At 38.6% G+C, this 8,382-nt stretch overlaps 1 pseudogene; it reads left to right on the top strand.

Moving 5' to 3' along the window:
• The first annotated feature begins 80 nt into the window (after window positions 1-80).
• On the top strand, window positions 81-6,363 carry LOC135648499 (purple acid phosphatase 18-like; annotated as a pseudogene).
• Window positions 6,364-8,382: the final 2,019 nt, after the last annotated feature.

Below are 8,382 nucleotides of genomic sequence, written 5' to 3'. Positions count from 1 at the left end.
TCGAATAATGTAAGGGAGAAAGGACGAGTCCGTCGCTCCAAAAAAAATATGATATTTACACGTTATATTGCCACCCATAGTGTGAGCCGGTGATAGAGACAAAAGTAGGGAAAAAAGAGGAACGGCAGATGGGACGGGGAGTGGCGGAGGCGGCGATTCTTTTCTTCTTCCTCTGCCTCTCTTCTCCGGTGACTGGAGACGGGAGCGGAGAGGGCTACGTCCGGCCTTTGCCTAGGCAGACCCTAAGCCTTCCGTGGAGGCCCAAGCGTTCATCCGATCCCCAACAGGTGATCATTTCGGCCATTGGTTCCAAAGTAGACTGTTATCTCTCTCTCTCTCTCTCTCTCTCTCTCTCTCTCTCTCTCTCCTTTTACTGGTTGATCTTTGAGAGTGTGATCTTTAGCAGTTTGGATCTGCTATCGGCCTCCTTTTCTGTCTTCCCCGATCAGGTTTCTTGCTGAAGGTTCTTTTTTTATTTCCTTTTTGATGTTCAAGTGTTGTAAAAGTAAAATTTGGTTCTTGCACTATTAAGGCTTTGAGCGATACGACAGCAGAAGGAATTTGATTGTTAGAACTGGTCAGGGAGTCAAAGATCGAGTCTTTTCTCTTCATTCGTAGGATTGGGATGCCCGAAGGGTAGGTGGAGTGTGGGAGGGAAACATATCCAAGAGCTACGTAAGAAGTCAAAGATTGGTGAACGGTGCAAATTGAATTTGCAAGGACACGGTCTGCTTATTTGTGCGTGCGTGATTGCTAGGAAAGACAACCCACCCCCCACACCTTTTTTGTTCTTTCTTTTTTTTGGTAACTTCAGGGTGGAGGGAATTCTCGGTGATGGGGTTTGGCTAGCCTTGATTGTTTAAATAGAAACTAGCAAATATATAGCTAATAACGTTGTCTCTTTTTGTTATTCAGTTGACTCCCGAAGTTCAGTAAAGCTGCATTGAATTCTACTAAATGGAAGAATTTTTGAATTTTTTCTAACGTCTAATTAAACATGTCTTGGCAGGTCTTGCCTTGCTCATATAAATTTGTAATGTAAGTTGGGTGACTGTATGAGAGCATTCAATTTTGTCTTGGATGCCAGTTCTATTCTTGTGTATGTTTTCATCTTCAACGTGTATTAAATGTTAAGCAATACAAAATACTAGTCTATCAGGTTTCTCCAACCTGGTCATATAATAGGATGAGAAATGGTAGACGATCCCCATCTTATTTGCATGACATACCAATTTATAAAAATGATGTGTGGCCTTCTATTTAATTAAGATAGATGGACTGTGGATGCATAGTGATCTAAAGTTGATTAGATATTGACATAATCTGGCAAATATTATTCTTGCAAGAACTTTAATCTACATAGTGTCTTATATTTGTTAGTCTCAACTTCTAGAAATCCTAGTTTCAGCTTTTTCAACTATTTCCAATGTGAGTTTGTGGTTGGCAAAAGTGTTAGAAAAAATGCTTTAACAATCAAAATAATTAAAACTATTGCATACAATATACATTATCCTGAGAATAACTGTGTTGTTTGAATAAAAAAGGTATCATCAATGATGTTTGCCAGTTTTAGGATGTAAACACAAAGAACATAAAAAAGTTAGAAAATTTGTAAGTATAAGATCCAGTGTTTTCAATGGACACTGATCCCATCAAAATTTGATGGAATTTCATGATGGGTATGGTAAAAACAACCCGAATTTAGTTGACTGTCTCCTGCTCAACAGTATTATTTTAGTATGGAAAAAGTAAATCAAGTAACACTTGATGTATAACTGAGGGCAACCCAGATAACAACTTAAGAATCTAATAACCAATCCAATGTCCATATGACATTTGATGCATATTAAGGAAAGCCATTACAACTTTTGAATCTGACATCCAGTATCCCTTGGATATGGATTCGAGTACACTTGTAGGTCTCTATTATTGGCTTTTGGGTTTAACTGTTGATCCTGTATGTTTACTAGACTTGAATCTTATTCCAAGATAGGTTTGATACCAGTTCAATTTGATGATACCTTAAAATAGCTTTGTGGAACCAGTGATTTAAAAAGCGTTAGGCGTCAAAAGGCGCCAAGGTTCAAAAACGCCCGAGGCACTCGCCCGAGTGAAGCGAGGCGCTAAAATATAAAAATATATAATATAATTAATAAATATAATTATTTAAAATTTTAAATAAAAATATGCTATTAAAATAAGAAAATCTAAGATACAAAATCAAAATAATATATTGTTAATCTAATAAATACAAATACTATTATTAGTATACTGTTAATAGTATACAGAAAGAGAAGAAGGAAGAAGAGTGTAAGGGGGTGCTGACTGAGAAAAGAGTAAGCAGTAGCGGGAGCGGGAGTGTAAGGAGGCAGTGGCAGCGGGAGCGGGAGCGACGACAGCGGCAGCGGGGGGCAACGGGAGCGGGAGCGACGACAGTGGCAGCGGTAGCGAGCAGCGGGAGCGGGAGCGACAACGAGCAAGGTTAGGGTTGGGCAACGACAGCTGATATCGGTTTTAGTTGGTTCGATTGAACCAACTAAAGCACCAAGACCGAACCAGTCCTAAAATCCTGGTTCAGTCGCCTGGTTTAACCTAGGCGCTTGCCTGAAGCGCCCAACGCCTGGGCTCGGGCGAGCGCCCAGGCGGCGCCTCTTTGAAGCGCGTCGCTTGGAAGTGAAGCGAGGCGCTCGGGCCTCGCCTCGCCTCGCCTCGCCCGAGCGCCTAGGCGAGCGCCCGAGCGTCTTTTTAAATCACCGTGTGGAACTATCCAAGCAACATTTGTTGAACAAAAATAAACAAGTTGAGATGACATAAGTAGATTATATGGTCATGCTGTATCCAAATTGCTTATAAATTGCAATGTCTCCAAGCGACGTGCTCGGGCCTCGCCTCGCCTCGCCTCGCCTCGCCTCGCCTCGCCCGAGCGCCTAGGCGAGCGCCCGAGCGTCTTTTTAAATCACTGTGTGGAACTATCCAAGCAACATTTGTTGAACAGAAATAAACAAGTTGAGATGACATAAGTAGATTATATGGTCATGCTGTATCCAAATTGCTTATAAATTGCAATGTCTAAATTTGATATTAGACCATAGAAATTAATAAAGAAATCTCTTCTGTGAACACAGTAATCTATCACTTATGTATAATTTGTACACAAGTGCTAAAGGTACTCCTCGGTTGCTAAATTTATGAACGACACACAGTAAAATCTCTTTCCACAGAAATCACCAACATTTGAACACTAAAATTTTGACATCAATGCAGTAAGTTTCAGCTAAAAGAGAGCTGAGTTTGTGCATAAGAGTAACAATCAAATCTTAAAATGTTGGTAGTTCATTATCCTTCCTCAGTAGCAAGTTTTTACCTTGAACACCAAGATAGTGGAGAGCAATACTCTTTGTTTCTGCCATGTAATTGCAAAAGAGGCTAAGGATTGGCTACCTTTTAATACTTTATCTTTAAATGGTCTTGTAAGACAATTCATGGTTTGGTTCACCTTCAACTCGTATCCTCAAATACTGAAAGCTTCAGCTTTGCATTGTTAACTAGAGCTTGAGTGTGTTCTTTTAACGAACTCTTGTTCTTTAATAAGTAATTCATAAGTTGAACTTAGTATAACCAGAAAATTACATCTCCACTATGTTTTGGTCATGTAAATTAACTATCATAGCAAGCTTCTAGATCTAGGGTTTATGTGGTTAGTTTGTAGCCAAAGTGCATGATTGAACACAATGCTATACCAAAGATAGAAAGCACTGAAGTGTGATGCCCATCTGAATACAAGGTCGTAAAGCTTCAACTTACCATGACTTAATTCCAGTAATGTCGAAATCCTAATTATCGTCTGATGTTTGAGGTTGAAGATGCTACTTGTCCATATATTAACAGGTGGGGTTTTGGAAAATTCGTGTTACCAGTCACTAAAGCAATTTAGTGCAATTGACTTAACATATTGTACTATTAACTGAATTAGTTTAAGTGCATTAAAAAGGGAAATGTCGAAATCCTAATTATCTTCTGATATTTGAGGTTGAAGATGCTACTTGTCCATATATTAACAGGTGGGGTTTTGGAAAATTCGTGTTACCGGTCACTAAAGCAATTTAGTGCAATTGACTTAACATATTGTACTATTAACTGAATTAGTTTAAGTGCATTAAAAAGGGACATAATAAAGACTCAAAGTTGAGTAATTGACCGCCTGGTACATGACGGTTGCTTGTGAAGAAAAAGAATCAAAGGAAGATCTCTTGTGGGACATACTTGCTCCTTGAATTTTTAATTAATATTCTATCACTAGCTTGATACTTTTTAAAGAACCAGAATAACTCAATTTGTAGAGTATTGAATGAAGTATAGTAGTGAGTGACTTTTGGAGGTACATAACTGTGTCGTATATCAGGAGGTTATTCTATATTAGCAACATCTTCCTTTGAATCAATTGTCTCATTTAATACAAAAGATGAACTTCATGGCTTTTCTGTGTTAAAGGACTTCACTAGTATCCAATTTGTCTTTTGCAGGTTCACATTTCTTTGGCAGGGGCAGAACACATGCGAATAACATGGATTACGGGTGATGCATCTTCTCCCTCAATAGTTGAGTATGGAACTTTACCAGGAATGTACACTTCATCATCTCGCGGAGAGCGTGCATCCTACAAATATTTACTCTATTCTTCAGGGATGATAAATCATGTTGTTATTGGACCCCTTCGAAGTAATACAGTCTACTTCTACCGATGTGGGGGACAAGGTCCAGAGTTCCAGCTTAAGACCCCACCTTCACAATTTCCAATAGCATTTGCTGTAGTTGGTGATCTTGGTCAAACAGGTTGGACGAAATCAACTCTAGAACACATTAACCAGTGCAAATATGATGTGCATCTTCTCCCTGGGGATCTTTCCTATGCTGATTACCAGCAGCACTTGTGGGATTCTTTTGGTGCACTGGTGCAGCCTCTTGCTAGCACTAGACCATGGATGGTAACAGAAGGGAACCATGAGAAGGAGAGTATACTATTTTTCAAATCTGGATTTCAAGCATACAATGCAAGGTGGAAGATGCCATATGAAGAGAGTGGTTCTACATCCAATCTGTATTACTCATTTGAAGTTGCAGGTGTTCACATTATCATGCTAGGTTCTTATACAGATTCTGATGAGAATTCAGATCAATATGCTTGGTTAAAGGTTGGTCTGTTTCTTCTATCTCCAACTAAATTATATTGTTTATTTTCTGACAGACGAGACATTTGCTCATCTTTGGATGGATATTAATATTTGTGCACAGATGTACACAAATATGAATTCTTTTGCCTGTACAAAATTGGCTGTTGCTTTTTTCCATTAGTAATAGTCATTCATGTTTTTACGTTTTAATAGTTCCTATATTTCATCAATTAATAGCTCAAGAAGATTCATTTTCTGATCCATGTGGTGTATTTCTTTTTGCTTGAAATTATAGGATGATCTCACTGGGGTAGACCGGGAAAGGACACCTTGGCTGATAGTTCTATCACATGTACCATGGTATAACAGCAATTCGGCTCATCAAGGTGAAGGAAAAAGCATGATGGCTGCAATGGAGTCATTGCTTTATGCTGCTGGTGTCGATATTTTTATTGCTGGCCACGTGCATGCTTATGAAAGAACAGTAAGCTTGCAGCTCTTGACATACTTTATGTTATATATCCTATAACTTAGCATGGTACATTTGATTCTTTATGCAAACCTTAGACTCGTGTCCACAATGGTGGGTTTGATCCTTGTGGCCTTATGCACATAACCATTGGAGACGGAGGTAACAGGGAAGGTTTGGCTCAAAGGTATGCTTATCTTTTTTAATCATGTCACTTGAGCTTGTTTTAGACATTACCTGTCTTCTTCAAATGCGTATCTACATTATTTTTGGGTCCAATTTGGCAGATTTTATAACCCAAAGCCAGAGTGGTCAGTCTTCAGGGAAGCAAGCTTTGGTCATGGAGAACTGAAGATTGTGAATTCGACACATGCATTTTGGAGTTGGCACAGGAATGATGATGACGAGTCAGTAAAATCAGATGAGGTCTGGATCAACTCGTTAGCTAGTATTGGATGTGTCAGATGAGAAGAAGCCCGAGTGCAGAAAATTTCTGATGGCACCTTAAGGGTTGTATTTGAAGCAATTCCAACCAAAAGGAATCTATCTTCGGATTGCTGATGTAAATATGTATCATTACATGCCTCTATGCTTAATCCTGTGAAACATGATGCTTGCTGAAAACTACTGTCAACTTCTACATGTAAAAGGTTATAGCTTAATCATTCGAGTATAGAGGATTGATGTTCCAGAATCTCTTAAATGCTATTTAACATTGGCACACCACCTGTTATATTAGCCTTGCTCTGTGTCTGCCATTGCATCAATGTAATTCTTATAAGTCTAAAATCATATTAGTTCAAATCAATGGATTTATTTTCGGTATATCTGGTTAATGCAAGTAAGGTATCAAGGTTTAGTCGCAAGGAGTGGACAACTTTTCTATAGATCATGTTGTGGAAAAGCTTTAGCAGCAGTTCTTACATCAAATAAGTTGGAAGTATGGTTGATACTTGTCATCATTGGGCTATGATATATCAGACAAATCTCAATTTGTCTACATTGGGTAACAAAATTACTTTACTAACCGTCTTGTAAATCTCTGGATTTGCTTATGTCGGGTAGATTAGGTACCTTGCCAGTCGACTTGTAGATTTCCTGATCTACCCATGTAGTGCATATCTTAATATACCCACATCAGGTAATAATAAACATCAGACACTTCAAATGCTCTGATTCGTGAAAGACGCATCGTACGCTTCAGTTGCCTTTTGTCTATGATGGATACATCACAAATGAGCAAAACTAACTAATAGATTACCTGCATTAGTCCAAAACCTAATCATAAATTTTCATGGCAACCAAAGCTTCATTATAAGGATAAAGCTCCTTGATAGGAAATTTACCGACAGTTAGATATGCAATCACCATGTGTAATCCAAATTATTCTCTTTCCCCCTTATGTTAAGCTTCCTTCTCATTATTACAATAAGGAAGAAAATCATAAACTTTCTTCTCCCTTTATGCAAGGAAGATAATACGAAACTCATCTTTCTTTACGATAACGAAGACACTCCTAAATTCTTTTCTTTTCCTTTATGACAAAGAAGGATATTATAAACTTTCTTCGTTTCCTTTAAAGTATAAAAACACATTCTAAAAAAAGGAAAAAGAACTCTCTCCTTTCTTGAACTGCTCGAGTCAACATTTGGGGGCCTTGAATTATTAACTTGAGTGTTGGAGGAATCGAGTCAGAAATCTCTTTCGACCTTGGTCGTTATATAGGTGACACCTTGGGAGCATAATACTTTCATATAAGGAGCACGATACTCTCACCTCAAAGCCATCTCAGAGCCACTTCAAACAATCTTGTACATACGAGTCTGAACCATATTTGGCTAACCAAGATATCAATAATATTTTTTCCTAATAGTTTGGTGCTAGAAAGAGGGCCTGACATCATGTGAACATCCACCTACCAACCCTCTTAACGAATGCTCCAATGGCCTTATTTCCAACCCATAATACTCACTTAGGAGAACAACTACCATTCTTCCCAAATGTGGATATGTCCACCTCGACATAGATGCTAACGAGGCACTAATGTCTATTCAACAACCTAAGCCCCTCATCCCTAGGGATGAACTCGACCCATTTGCTTGTTCTTACATAAGTGTTTTTTAACTTCGTCATTTAGGTATAAACACTTATACGCATCGTAAGTTGTTTCCCCACTCTTGTCTTAGTTAGCCCAATAAATGATGTTGTCATCTTAATCATGAATAATGCCTCAACTACCAATGACATAGACATCTGTTGGAATCTCTCCAACTGATGCAATTGCCAACATCTTAGAATCACTTGAGATCCACTACGATGGATGAGAGACATAAAATCCATTATGATAGAAAGAAGATTTGAAATTTGCCATGGAAGACTCGAGATCCGCTATGATAGAGAAGGAACATGAAATTTACTATGACAAACGAAAAGAAGATTTGAAGCCAAAAATGGCACGAAGACTCGAGATCTACCATAACGAAGAAGGGATATGAAATCTGCCATGGCCAAAAGAAGATTTGAACTCTGCCATGGTGGAATGACTCGAGATCCGCTATGGTGAAGAGACAAAAAATCCACCATGATAGAAAGAATATTTAAAGTCTACCACAAGGAAGACCCAAGATCCACTATAGTGGAGAATGGACATAAAATACGCCATGGCGAAAATATGATTTGAAGCCTGCCATGGGGTAAGACTCAATATCCGCTATGACGGAGGCATAAGACTAAATGCATATG

This window comes from Musa acuminata, chromosome BXJ3-9 (assembly GCF_036884655.1).
Source record: "Musa acuminata AAA Group cultivar baxijiao chromosome BXJ3-9, Cavendish_Baxijiao_AAA, whole genome shotgun sequence".
Lineage (NCBI taxonomy): Eukaryota > Viridiplantae > Streptophyta > Magnoliopsida > Zingiberales > Musaceae > Musa > Musa acuminata.
Note: the sequence above shows the minus strand (reverse complement) of the source record. Positions and strands in the feature narration are given on the sequence as shown.